Consider the following 13,622-nt stretch of genomic DNA (forward strand, 5'->3'; position numbering starts at 1 on the left):
TCCCTACTTTCTTCCCCCAGAGTCTCCTATTTGGCCCTGTGCTGAGACTGTTGGCTCCGTAAGGGGCAGGGATCACAGGTGGCCCACATCTGGCCCAATGCTCTTAGCAAATGCCCAGTGGATGAATTCCATGCGCTCCCAGCCATCCTGTTGCGCTGGGGGAGTAAAATTAGACTGGGGGGTCTTGTTAGTGTGGTGGCTCCTCTGGGCTGGGGAGGGGGTTTGCCTAGGTAACTCCTGGTCAGCCATGTCCCAGAGAGGGCCTGGCTGTAGTGACAGGGGTTCCAGGTGACAAAGGCCAGAGGGTCTGGACCTCTTGAACAAAATGTGAGCGTTCCAAGTCCCTCCCAGAATCTGAACGCCAAAGGGGTTGTCCATTTCTGGGTTCCCACAGTGACTCAAGGTTTGCCTGGGCTGAGGACATAGCCTCCCTCCTCCTCTTTACTCAGGCAGCCACAGTTCTCAACCTCAGGGGGACAGGATCATCAAAGGCTTGTCTGGGGCCCCCAGCTTTAGTTCACCCTTGGTCCTGGAACTGTATTGTACCAAGTGCCCCAGGTGTAACAAGTGCACATGGCTGCTGAGCTACACTCCAAGAAACCAGCTTCCGGCTGAGGCATGTAGACCTCTGGTTCCAGTACTGTCTCATTTGGATTCCAGGAGGTTTGCACAGGGAACACGCCCAGCAAATAGCAGTGGCCATTGCTGAAGACAGGAGAACCAGAAGTCCACGTGGGCTCTGCTCAGTTCAGTTAGGGGTCTGAGAGGGCAGGGTTGGCCAGTTGGGGTGGTCTGGAGGGGTAGTGAGGGGTGTAGTTTGGGGAGGCTGACCAGATGGCATGTGGTTGTGGAGGGCCTGGGCCAGATCCTGTGGGCTGTGGCGAGTCATGGAAGGTTGTGGAGTAGGAGATACAAGACAATGTCCTGGTTCCATGTTTGTGTGTGGTGGGGAGATATCTGGAGATGGAGGACACGCGGCCCCTCAGCCCTAGTTGCTGAGTTCCAGCCGGCAGGGAGAACTCCCATCCTGGTGGAAAGTGGTGCGGGGCAGTGGGATTAGAAGCTGCCTGGAGTAGGAGCAGGACCCCAGCTCCTCTAGGTGCCAGCTGTGGGCACACAGGTTTGTGTGCAGGGGCCGCTGCTTCAGGGTCTGGGTTAAAAAGGAAGAAGGTCCACACGTGAAAGAATGAAGTTGGACCTCTATGTCATACCACGTACAAAACTAACTCAACAGCCACGGGAGTCAAAACTATAAAACCCTTCGAAGAAAATGGGAAAATCTTCATGATACTGGATTTGGCAATACTTTCTTGGCTACGGCACCAAAAGCACAGGCACCTAAAGAAAAAAATTAAGTGGGTTTCATTAAAATTAAAAACGTGCATCAAAGGACACTATTAACAGTAGTAAAAAGGCACCCCACAGAATGGGAGGAAATATTTGCAAGTTACATATCTGGTAAGGGGGTTAATATCTATAATATAAAGAACCCCTTCAACTCAACCATAAAAAAAACAACCCAATTCAAAAATAGGCAGAGTTTGAACAGTTATTTCTCCAAAGAAGTTGTACAAGTGGCCAACAGCCATGTGAAAAGACACTCAATGACACTAGTCATTGTAGAAATGCAAATCAAAGCTACCATGAGATACTACCTCACACCCGTTAGAAGGTTATTATTATTATTATTATTTTTAAATGGAAAATAATGAGTGTTGGCAAAAATGTGGGGAAATTGGAATTGTATTGCTTGTGTATTGCTGGTGGTTGGTAAAATAGTGCAGCTGCAGTAGAAAAGTCTGAAAGGAGGGAAGGCTGGTGGCCCGGGAAGGGCTGGTCCCATCTTCTGGGGCTTGGGAACCCTTGGAGGATGAGGAGTCTCATCTTCCAGCTCTGGTGGGGGGCAGAGTGTATGAGGGTTGCAAGGTGGGCACTCAGAACCGGGCCACAGCTCACCTCCTGCTGTGTGTCCCTCCCAGCTGCTGCATGAGAGGGCAGGTGTCTCCCCTTCTGCTCCAACCTGGCCGGCAGACAGATGAGCCATCCGGGCTAGACATATCTGAGCGTTTCCACGGAAAGTAGAGAATAAAGGGACTTTTTGCTGGAGCTGGGGTGTGGCCCTTGCGACTGTGGAAAAAGACCTGTACTAACAGTTTGGACCCCAAGCCCCCTGGAACAGAAGAGGCCGTGGAGCAGGAAACATGGGGCGGTGGCCTGCCTTCTCTCTCCAGATTCCTTCCCTGCTCGTCATACATGTATTGTGTGCATGCATCCGTTCATTCATTACTCTTGCCATGTTTACTGAGCCAAGGAAAGGTTTGTTTCTATTGAGAGAGAGAGAGAGAGAGAGAGCACTGAGTACACCTGGAGGTACCTGTCCTCATGCCCCAAAGGTGCATCTGCTCATGGCGGCAATTGGTGCAGCCCTAGTCCAGCATCCCCCCCCCCGAATCCCCCTAGACTTAGTTCCCTATGTCTAAACAAGGCGTTAGGACCCTAGAGCCACTGCCAGTTCCCATCCTTGCCCATTTGGGTGAATCAAGTCCCCTCTTCTCTATCCCCCACTGCAGCCAGCTCAGCCTCAAATAAGGAGGCTAAGATCCAAAGATCTCTGACTCGGGGGTTCTATCGTTCGTCTGCCCCGGCCCGCCGTTCCGCACACCCCTTCAGCCGTGTGCCCTCACTTCCCCCGACGGACCCCCCAGGTGGCTCCCTCCCACTTGGTCTAAACCCCAGCCCCTCCCTTAGCCCCTGGAAGCCCTCCCAGCTTATGCTATAACCATTTGTTTGAGGCGGCGCTCTGTCTCCGAACCTGCGACCAGCTGGAGAAGGCGTTCAAAATAAGCCAGGCGGAAGAATATTAAAAAACGGAGCCTACCTGGCTGCGGTTATCCCAACGAGGCATCAGCATTTCCCGGCCCAGGCGCCTTGAGCCGCCAGATGGCAGCAAGCTCCCGCCGGTCCCACAGGGCTGCGGCAATCAAGGCAAGTTCGACCCCGCGCCCATGCTGCCCCACTGCGCGCCGCTCAGCACCACTGACCTAGCATTTGTTTGCTGACCCATCTAGTTAATAAGCGTGTGTTAAAAGGAGACTTTCCATCACAGCTGGATAGGAACAGCCTCTAAACCTTCCTTGCACCCACAGAAAAACAGTGCAAACTGGGACCTTGTTTATTTGTAGCTGGATGGTGTTGCCTGCCAAGATTTGGGTCTCTCCAGTTCTTTCTTGTTAAACGTGGGATGGGACAGGGAGAGGACAGGAAGACGTGGAGAGGTATTAAAGTAACCGCTTTGGTCCAACTTTACAAGAAACGAGAATGCCTCCTTCAGTCTTTAATTCAATGTTACTTAATGCAAAGCTGCTTGAACCCCCGAGAAACATCTGTGGACACATGTTCCCCATGTCCCTACTCTGAATGATGTGCTTAGAGTGAACACCATCATGCTCCAAGGCCTTTATGCCATTTCCCTTCCCGGGTTCCTGGTGCTCTGTTTTTACATCCTGGACTCCAGGTCCTGGTGATGCTCAAGACCACAGATGTCTGTCCCTGCAGCTGAGTTGGGGGGCTTGGTCCCTGGATGGCTGTCCCCAAGGAAGGAGACAGTCTTGGAAGGGCAGGACACTCTGCCCAGAGCCCTGAGGCAGAGGGAGGTCAGCTAAGTCACATCGGGGGCTGCCCTGCCACAGGACCAGCCCCACCGTCTTCCCTGTCCACCAGGGCCCCTCCCAGGAAACGAAAGCCATGTTCGCCACTTGCCTGGCCTTGCCCACTGGCTCCGCATCTGGTAGGCTGTGATGCTGACTCACCTTCCGTGCGCTTTTCCAGGTAATGAGCTCAAACCTCTGAGGGGTCTCCACATCGCATTTATTCTCTGTTCCCTTTGAGACAACAGATCCTCACTGAGTGTGTGTTCATGCTGTGTACCCAGCTTGGCACTGGGGTCCAAGGGGTCATGGGTGAGAACCCATCCCTGCCACCCCCAGAGCTGACAGTCCATTGGGGAGATAGCTGAGCAAAGGGCAGCTTGCCATACAGTGAGATTCATATGACAAGGGGGGTAGAGGAAAGGCTTCGTCACACAGTCGCCTTCAGCAGGGATATGCAGTCAGGGAGGAAGGGGCTGGAGAGTGATTCAGAAGGGCCAGGTGGGACAACAGGGCTGAGGGTCCATCAAGGAACTTACATGTTATCCTGGGGAAGAGGGAGGTGAGAAGGGTTCTCGAGACAGGAATGGACTTGTGTTCTAGTTAGATCACAGAGTGTGCACAACAGTTTGGAGAGGTCAGGACCAATAGGGAAACCCGCTAACTCGATGAAATCGGTGGCGGAGAGATTTGGTGGCCCAGACAGGGAAGAGGAGAGAGGTGGGTGTGTGGACAGCTAGTACTCGGACTTGTGGGGGTGAGAGAGCAGGGGAAGTCAAGGATGACAACTAACCTTGAGGTTTAGTGACCGGAAACAGGAGGTCCCACAGGCGATGCCGGGGTCTGCAGGTCTGTGGAATCAGGGAGCAGGTGGAGCCCAGTGGAGAGTATGTTGGGTTCTGGGTGCCATGAGACACCCCATGCAGGTGCAGACCTGGGAATCCTCACTGTGCAGGTGTATCTGAAGCCCCAGGGATGGAGGAGGTCACCCGGGTGGGGTGATACAGAGGCAGAAAGGCCTGCTGTCAGGCAGACCTGAGAACACCAGCACCCACGGGCGGTGGCAGGTGGCTCCTGCAGAAGAGCCTGCCCAACCAAGGAGTGCACATGAAGCAGGAGGGAAGTGGGGGCAGCGCCAAGGAGAACAGAGAAGCAGGGTGATGGTCCCAGGGAGGGCAAGCAACACATGGAGTGACCGATGCTTCCCTGTTATTTTTTTTTTTAAGTGAGAGGAGGGGAGATAGTGAGACAGACTCCTTGCATGTGCCCCGATCAGGATCCACCTGGCAACCTCTGTCTGGGGTTGATGCTCAAATCAACTGAGCTATTTTTAGCACCTGAGGCTGATGTGCACGGACCAACTGAGCTATCCTCAGTGCCTGGGGCTGACATTTGAACCAGTTGTGCCACTGGCTGAAGGAGGGGAAGAGGGAGAGAAAAAGAAGAGAGAGGGGAGAGAAGCAGATGGTCATTTCCCTTGCGCCCTGACTGGGAATCAAACCCGGGACATCCATACACTGGGCTGATACTCTATCAACTGATCCAACTGAACAGGGCTTCCTTGTTTGGCTTTAACATTGAAAGTTCCCTCCCATGTGAACCAGCAATTCCACTCTTAGGTACAGACTCAGAGGAATTGAAACCGGGAGTGCCCATAAGAACATGTAAATGAATATTTATGGCATTATCATTTGCAACAGCCACAGAGTAGGAACAACCTGCAGGTTTATGAATAAACACGCAGTTAACAAACTGTGGTCCATCCACAAATCGACTAATAGTAGGCCATAAAAAGGTAGGAATCCGCCTGACCAGGCGGTGGCGTAGTGGATAGAGTGTCAGACTGGGACATGGAGGACCCAGATTCAAGACCCCGAGGTTGCCAGCTGGAGCACGGGTTCGTCTGGTTTGAGCAAAGCTCACCAACTTGGACCCAAGGTCGCTGGCTTGAGCAAGGGGTCACTTGCTCTGCTGTAGCCCCACAGTCGAGGCACATATGAGAAAGCAATCAATGAACAACTAAAGTGCTGCAACAAAGAATTGATGCTTCTCTCTTCCTTCCTGTCTGTTTATCCCTCTCTCTGACTCTTTGTCTGTCTCTGTCAAAAAAAAAAAAAAAAAAAGAAAGAAAAAAGAAAGAGAGAAAAAGGAAGGAATCCTTGACACATGCTGCAGCATGAATGGACCTGAAGAACATGCTGAGTGATGGAAGCCAGACACAAAAGGTCACGTAGTGCGTGATTCCACTCATATGGAGTGTCCAGAACAGGCAAATTGACAGAGGCAGAAAGCAGATCTGTGGCCTCTATGGGCAAGGAGAGGGGTTGAGGAGTGACTGTGTCATGGGCACAGGGTTTCCTGTTGGGGCATGAAAATGTTCTGGAACTAGATGGAGGTGTTGGTTGTACAACACTGGGAAAGTACTAAATGCCATTGAACTGTTCACTTTAAAAATGGCTACAACCCTGGCCTGTGGCACAATGGATAGAATGTCATCCCAGAGAACCAAGGTTGCCACTTTGATCCCAGGGGTGCGGGCTCAATCTCAATGGCACTGGTTTGATCTCGAAAGGCTGGCTCGACCCCAAGGTTGCCAGTTTGAGCCCTGGTCAGGGCATGTATGAGAAGCAATCAATGGGGGCACAAGTAAGTGAGACAACGAGTTGATGCTTCTCTCTCTCTCTTCCCCTTCTTTTCTCTCTTTCTCAAACAAACAAACAAACAAACAAAAAAACAAACAAGAAAAGAAAGAAAGAAAGGGCTGCAATGGTCCTGGCAACGTTGCAAATTTGATCCTGGGTCAGGGCACACACAAGAATCAACCAATGAATTCATAAATAAGTGGAACAATAAACTGATGTTTCTCTTTCCTTCTCTCTCCCTTCCTCTCTTTCTAAAATCAATCAATCAATCAATAAAAAAAACTTTTAGAGGTTACAATGGAGACTTCTGGTCAAGATGGCAGCATAGGTAAACACCATACTTGCTTCCTTCCACAACTGCAACAAAATTACAACTAAGCTACAGAACAGCCATCATTCAAAACCGCCTGAAACCAAGCTGCTGGGAAGCTCTACAACTGGGGAATTAAAGAAGCCACCATGAGCCTGGTGGGAGGGGCGGAGCTGTGGAATGGGTTGATCCCACACCCACTGTGTGGCAGATAAAAATTGGGAGGGGTATCTTGACTGTGGAGGTCCCCCCTGAGGAGCAAGGAGTCTCAGTCCCATACCACGCCCCCCTGCCCAGGGTTCCAGTGCTGAGAAGAGAAGTCCCCACAATCTAGGGCTGTAAAACCAGCAGGGGACTGAGGCTAAGGAAGACAGAGGACTGCTGGAGTCCCAGGCAGTGCCTCTTAAAGGGCCCGTACATGGACTACCTCAGACTCACTCCCTCTGAGCTCCAGCACTGGGGGCAGCAGCTTAACAGGCAGCAGAGACATACAGGAAGGAACTGGATTGTCCAGCATCAGAGTGAAAGCTAGAGTGTGGGAGTAGCTCACTCCCAGACAGAAGTGCTGACAAAGGCCATTGTTACCTTTTTTCCTCCTTAATGTTTCCAGTAATGTGTGTGTGTGGGGGCATCAACTTGTTCCACTTAGTTGTGCATTCATAGGCTGCTTCTAGTATGTGCCCTGATCGGGATTGAACCCACAACTGCAGCGTGCAGGAATGACGCTCTATCTATTGAGCCACCTGGCCAAGGCCAGGGCCTTTTGGCCTTTGATGAGCCCTCCCTACACAGAGCTGGCAGGCAGGCACCATATCTGAGACTCTATCAACCTGGCTCACACTGTTTGCCCCGCCCTGGCGATTGTCGGAGTCCCCAGCCCAGCCAACTGTCAGGCTCACCCAAGCTGTTTTCAGTGGTTTTCCATACAAGTGGCCCATCTTGGCTCATGCTTCAGATTTTCCAAATACCTCTCAAACAATTAGCATCTGGCCTCAGTGTGCCCCATACCTCTCACTAAGTTACTCCAGGCCTGGCACTAGCAGCAGCTGTCCTTGACCTCATCTGGGCACCTCTAAGCCCAGCACAAATAGTACCCATCTGTAGATTGCTTTGTAGCCCATGCTGGGTGGCTCCTGGCAGAACACAGGCGGCAGCTGACCTTGGCCTGCACCTTCTGGGGGTCCCCAGACCAGGGCACCCAGTGGACAGTGTCGGACAATGTTGAAGCACTACCACCCAACCACCTCTACAAGTGACACACTCCAAGGGTGGATTCAGCAGGAACCAGATCCCTGCTGAAGTAAGTCCTGCTCTGTGGGCTTGGCCCCTGTACAGCTGATCCTTCATCGTGATTGGAGGTCCGTGGTCACTGGTAACAGCCAGTCCTTGCAGCTGATTGGCCTGGGGTAAGTCTCTCCCATAGATGTGGCAAAAGCAATCAAGGCTCATCTACAAGAGGAGGGTGTACACTGCCCACGTGTGGGGGGCGGGCATGTCAAGTGCCCAGCTTGGGTGATTGGGGAGGCTGTGCCGCTGGGCCCTACAGGACACTGCTATGTTAGGTCACTTTACCAAGCCTGGGAGAGTGCTCCACGTAAATATTTAGAAACAAACACAAGGAGTCAGCCAGAATGCTGAGACAAAGCAACACGTCCCAAATAAAAGGACAGAACAGAACTCCAGAAAAAGAACTACACAAAGTGGAGACAAGCAATCTCCTAGATGCAGAGTTCAAACGCTGGCTATGGGGTGCTCAGTGGACTTTCCGAGAATTCCAACAGCATAGGAAAGACATGGAGACTGTGAAAAAGAACCAGTCAGAAATGAAGAATATACTAGCTGAAATTAAGAATAATTTACAGGGAATCAACAGTAGATGACGCTGAGAATCAAATCAATTTGGAATATAAGGAAGCAAAAAAAAAACCCCATACAATCAGAACAGCAACAATTAAAAAACATTTTTTTTAAAGATTTTATTTATTTATTTTAGAGAAGGGGGGAGAGAGGGAGGGGAGGAGCAGGAAGCATCAACTCCCATATGTGCCTTGACTAGGCAAGCCCAGGGTTTCGAACCGGCGACCTCAGCATTCCAGGTCGACGCTTTATCCACTGTGCCACCACAGGTCAGGCCAAAAAACATTTTTTTAAAAATTGAGAATAGTGTAAGAAGCTTCTGGGACAACTTTAAGCATCCCAACATTCCCATCATGGGGATACCAGAAGGAGAAGAGGGAGAGCAAGAAATTAAAAACCTATTTGAAAAAAAAATGACAGAAACTTCCCTAACCTGGTGAGAGAAATAGACATACAAGTCCAGGATGGACCCAAAGAAGCCCACACCCAGGCACATCAAAATTAAAATGCCAAAGGTTAAAGACAAAGAGAGAATCATTTTTATTTTATTTTATTTTATTTTATTTTATTTTATTTTTTATTGTTTTGCATTTTTCTGAAGCTGGAAACAGGGAGAGACAGTCAGACAGACTCCCGCATGCGCCCAACCGGGATCCACCCGGCACGCCCACCAGGGGCGATGCTCTGCCCATCCTGGACGTCGCCATGTTGCGACCAGAGCCACTCTAGCGCCTGAGGCAGAGGCCACAGAGCCATCCCCAGCGCCCAGGCCATCTTTGCTCCAATGGAGCCTTGGCTGCGGGAGGGGAAGAGAGAGACAGAGAGGAAGGCGCGGCGGAGGGGTGGAGAAGCAAGTGGGTGCTTCTCCTGTGTGCCCTGGCCAGGAATCGAACCCGGGTCCTCCGCACGCTAGGCTGACGCTCTACCGCTGAGCCAACCGGCCAGGGCCAAATCATTTTTATTTTTAAGTGAGAGGAGGGGAGGCCGACAGAAAGCCTCTTGTATGAGTCCCGAGGGGGATCTACCCGGCAACCCCATACAGGGCAAAGCTCTGCCCATCTGGGGCTGCTGCTCCATTGCTCTGCAACCGAAGCTATTTTAGTGCCTGAGGCAAAGCTATGGAGCCATCCTCAGTGCCCAAGCCAACTTGCTCCAACCATTCGAGCTTTGGCTGCAGGAGGGGAAGAGAGAGATAGAGAGAAAGATGAGGAAGGATGGAGAAGCAGATGGGCGCTTCTCCTGCGTGCCCTGGCCAGGAATCAAACCCGGGACTTCCACATGCCGGGCCGATGCTCTACCACTGATCAAACCTGCCAGGGTCAAGAGAGAGAATTTTTTTTTTTTTTGTCTTTTTCTGAAGCTGGAAACGGGGAGAGACAGTCAGACAGACTCCCGCATGCGCCCGACTGGGATCTACCCGGCACGCCCACCAGGGGCGATGCTCTGCCCACCAGGGGGCGATGCTCTGCCCCTCCGGGGCGTCGCTCCGCCGGGACAGAGAGGAAGGAGGAGGGGGGTGGAGAAGCAAATGGGCGCTTCTCCTATGTGCCCTGGCCGGGAATCGAACCCGGGTCCCCCGCACGCCAGGCTGACGCTCTACCGCTGAGTCAACCGGCCAGGGCAAGAGAGAGAATCTTTTTTTAAAAATTTCTTTTTTATTTTATTTATTCATTTTTAGAGATGAGAGACAGAGAGGGAGAGACAAAGAGAGAGAGAAGGGAGGAGGAGCTGGAAGCATCAACTCCCATATGTGCCTTGACCAGGCAAGCCCAGGGTTTCGAACCGGCGACCTCAGCATTTCCAGGTTGACGCTTTATCCACTGCGCCACCACAGGTCAGGCTAGAGAGAGAGAATCTTAAAAGTAGCAAGAGACCCTGGCCGGTTGGCTTCTCCACCCTTCCCCGTCTCCTTTCTCTCTATCTCTCTCTTCCTCTCCTGCAGCCAAGGCTCCATTGGAGCAAAGTTGGCCCGGGAGTTGAGGATAGCTCCATGGCCAGGTGCTAGAATGGTTCAGGTTGCAGTGGAGCAATGCCCCAGACGGGCTGAGCATCACCTCCTGGTGGGCATGCTGGGTGGATCCCGGTTGGGCGCATGCAGGAGTCTGTCTGTCTGCCTCCCCCCCCACTTCTCACTTCAGAAAAATACCAAAATTAAATAAACAAACAAATAAATAAAAGTAGCAAGAGAAAGGCAGTTAGTTATCTACAAAGAAGCTCCTGTAAGACTGTCAGCTGATCTCTCAACAGAAACTTTGCAGGCCAGTAGGAAGTGCCAAGAAACATTCAAAGTGATGAAAAGCAAGGACCTACAACCAAGATTACTCTACCCAGAAAAGCTATAATTTAGAATCAAAAGACATATAAAGAGCTTCACAGACAAGAAAAAGTTAAAGGAGTTCATCATCACCAGATCAGTATTACATGAAATCTTAAAAGGTCTTATTTAAGAAGAAGAAAGAGCCCTGGCCGGTTGGCTCAGTGGTAGAGAGTCAGCCTGGCGTGCAGGAGTCCCGGGTTCAATTCCTGGCCAGGGCACACAGGAGAAGCGCCCATATGCTTCTCCACCCCTCCCCCTCTCCTTCTTCTCTGTCTCTCTCTTCCCCTCCCACAGCCAAGGCTCCATTGGAGCAAAGTTTGCCCGGGCACTGAGGATGGCTCCATGGCCTCTGCCTCAGTGCTAGAATGGCTCTGGTTGCAACAGAGCAACGCCCCAGATGGGCAGATCATGGCCCCCTGGTGGGCATGCCGGGTGGATCCTGGTTGGGCGCATGCAGGAGTCTGTCTGCCTCACCGTTTCCAACTTCAGAAAAAATACAAAAAAAAAAAAAATAAATAAAAAAGAAGAAAGATTAAAAACTGAACAATAAAATGGCAATAAGTATATGTCTATCAACAATTGTATCTAAGCCCAACTGGTGGTGGCACAGTGGACAGAGCATTAACCTGGGACACTGAGGTCCCAGGTCTGAAACCCTGAGGTCACTGACTTGAGTGCAAGCTCACCAGCTTGAGCATAGGGTTGCCAGCTTGAGCATGAGATCATCAACATGATCCCATGGTCACTAGTTTGAGTCCAAAGGTTGCTGGCTTGAGCCCACGCTCTCTGGCTTCAGCAAGGAGTCGTTGGGTCGGCTAGAGACCGTTGGTCAAGGCCCGTATGAGAAGCAGTCTCTCACTTAATAAAAGAAGTCACACGTGCAGTGCCCTCCATAGTCCACAGATCTGTCTCTTGCTTCAAAAGTGTTTGGACGGAGCAGACCCAGGGACATCCCTTCTTCCAGCCTCCGACCACCTTCCGACCTCTTTCCCAGTCACTACCTTCTGAACCACCTCGGCCTCCCGAGAGACCAGCCCACACCTTTTTTCTGACCTTACCTCCTTACTGCGTAGCAACCATGAGCTCCCAAATTCGTCAGAATTATTTCCTGGATCTGGAAGCTGCTGTCAACCACCCGATCAACTTGCATCTGTGGGCCTCCTACAGCTACCTCTCTCTGGGCCTCTGTTTCGATCACAAAGATGTGGCTCTGGAGGGTGTGAGCCACTTCTTTTATTTATTCATTTATATATTTTTATACAGGGACAGAGATAGGGATAGATAGGGACAGATAGGAATGGAGAGAGATGAGAAGCATCAATCATCAATTTTTCATTTTGACACCTTAGTTGTTCATCGATTGCTTTCTCATATGTGCCTTGACCGTGGGCCTTCAGCAGACTGAGTAACCCCTTGCTCAAGCCAGCGACCTTGGGTCCAAGCTGGTGAGCCCGTGCTCAAGCTGGCGACCTCGGGGTCTCGAACCTGGGTCCTCCACATCCCAGTCCAACGCTCTATCCACTGCGCCACCACCTGGTCAGGCTGAGCCACTTCTTTTGTAAGTTGGCTGAGGAGAAACAGGAGGGCGCTGAGCGTCTCTTAAAGATGCAAAACCAGAGCGGTGGCTGCATTCTCTTCCAGGATGCGCTGAAGCCCTCCCAGGATGAGTAGGGTAAAACTCGGGATGCCAGGGAAGCCGCCGTGGTCTTGGAGAAGAACTGAACCAGGCCCTTTTGGATCTGTGGGCCCTGGGTTCTACTCGTCCCTCAGCTCTGTGACTTCCTGGAGGACCACTTCCCGGATGAGCAGGTGAAACTCATCACGAAGACGGGCGAGCACCTGACCCACCTCTGCAGGCTGGCCAGCCCCGGGGCTGGGCCAAGGGTTCACCCTCAAGCACAACTAGGAGCCTCTGGGGCCCAGAAGCCTTTGAGGGGCCCCTCTGCGTTCCCTCAGCGTCTGGCATTTGCCTGAGCCCCTCTCTGAAACCATTCCGCATCCTTTTATCCTCGCTGGAGCCCTCTTCCAGGCATTGGACCAAATGGAAACAATAAAGCTTTTTGTAGTACACGTACACACACACAGAAAGTCACACTTCAGGCTTTGCGGGGGTCCAGCCCTCTCTCCAAGCAGTGACCATATGGACTCCCTGCACAGCCCTTTGCATGCACACAGCCAGCTCTCAGATCACACCCCCTCTTCCCCCACTCTCTGACTGCTTATCTAGTGGCAACCAACTCCAACCTGCAATAGGAGTTTCATTTTTCTCTCAAGTAAAAAAAAAAGCACCTGGTGAGATAAGTAAATTAAAGCCACACGGAGATCCCACTATCTAGACAGCAGATCGGCAAAGTTGAAAAGCCCAAGCACGCCAAGTTCAGGTGAGGCTGGGTCGGTGGGGACTCACACGCTGCTGGTGGGAGTGAAATTGGGACAGCCACCTGGGGAACAAAGCATCACCTGGTAAACCTCCCTCAAGGTCTACTTCTGGGTGGAAAAGCTCTTTCCTGGGACCCCCCAGGAGATAGCCACCATCGCATCTGGGGCAAGGTTGGCCATTCACGGTCATTCTTGATGGCATGTGCAAGGGTCTCCAACATCGATGCTGGAACATGTATAGGAATGACAGCTTCAGGGCAACAAGAGGTCATGACAGCAGCAGTCCCCAACATCAGGGTGGATCTCACCAACATCAGACGAATCCAAGGACACAAGTCAAGTAGGACTAGGCACTGCGTGATTCCGAAGCAAACCGCACAGTTTGGGGGTGTGTACGGAGAGTAAAGTATGAAGAAAAGCACCAAAGGTCAGGATTGTGGGGGGTCTGCGACCAGAAGCCCTGAAGGTGA

General features: G+C 51.6%; 1 pseudogene; it reads left to right on the forward strand.

The window, feature by feature from the left end:
• The first annotated feature begins 11,851 nt into the window (after window positions 1-11,851).
• Window positions 11,852-12,747, forward strand: LOC136404346 (ferritin light chain pseudogene; annotated as a pseudogene).
• The last annotated feature ends 875 nt before the right edge of the window (window positions 12,748-13,622 follow it).

Source organism: Saccopteryx leptura, chromosome 4, assembly GCF_036850995.1.
Source record: "Saccopteryx leptura isolate mSacLep1 chromosome 4, mSacLep1_pri_phased_curated, whole genome shotgun sequence".
NCBI lineage: Eukaryota > Metazoa > Chordata > Mammalia > Chiroptera > Emballonuridae > Saccopteryx > Saccopteryx leptura.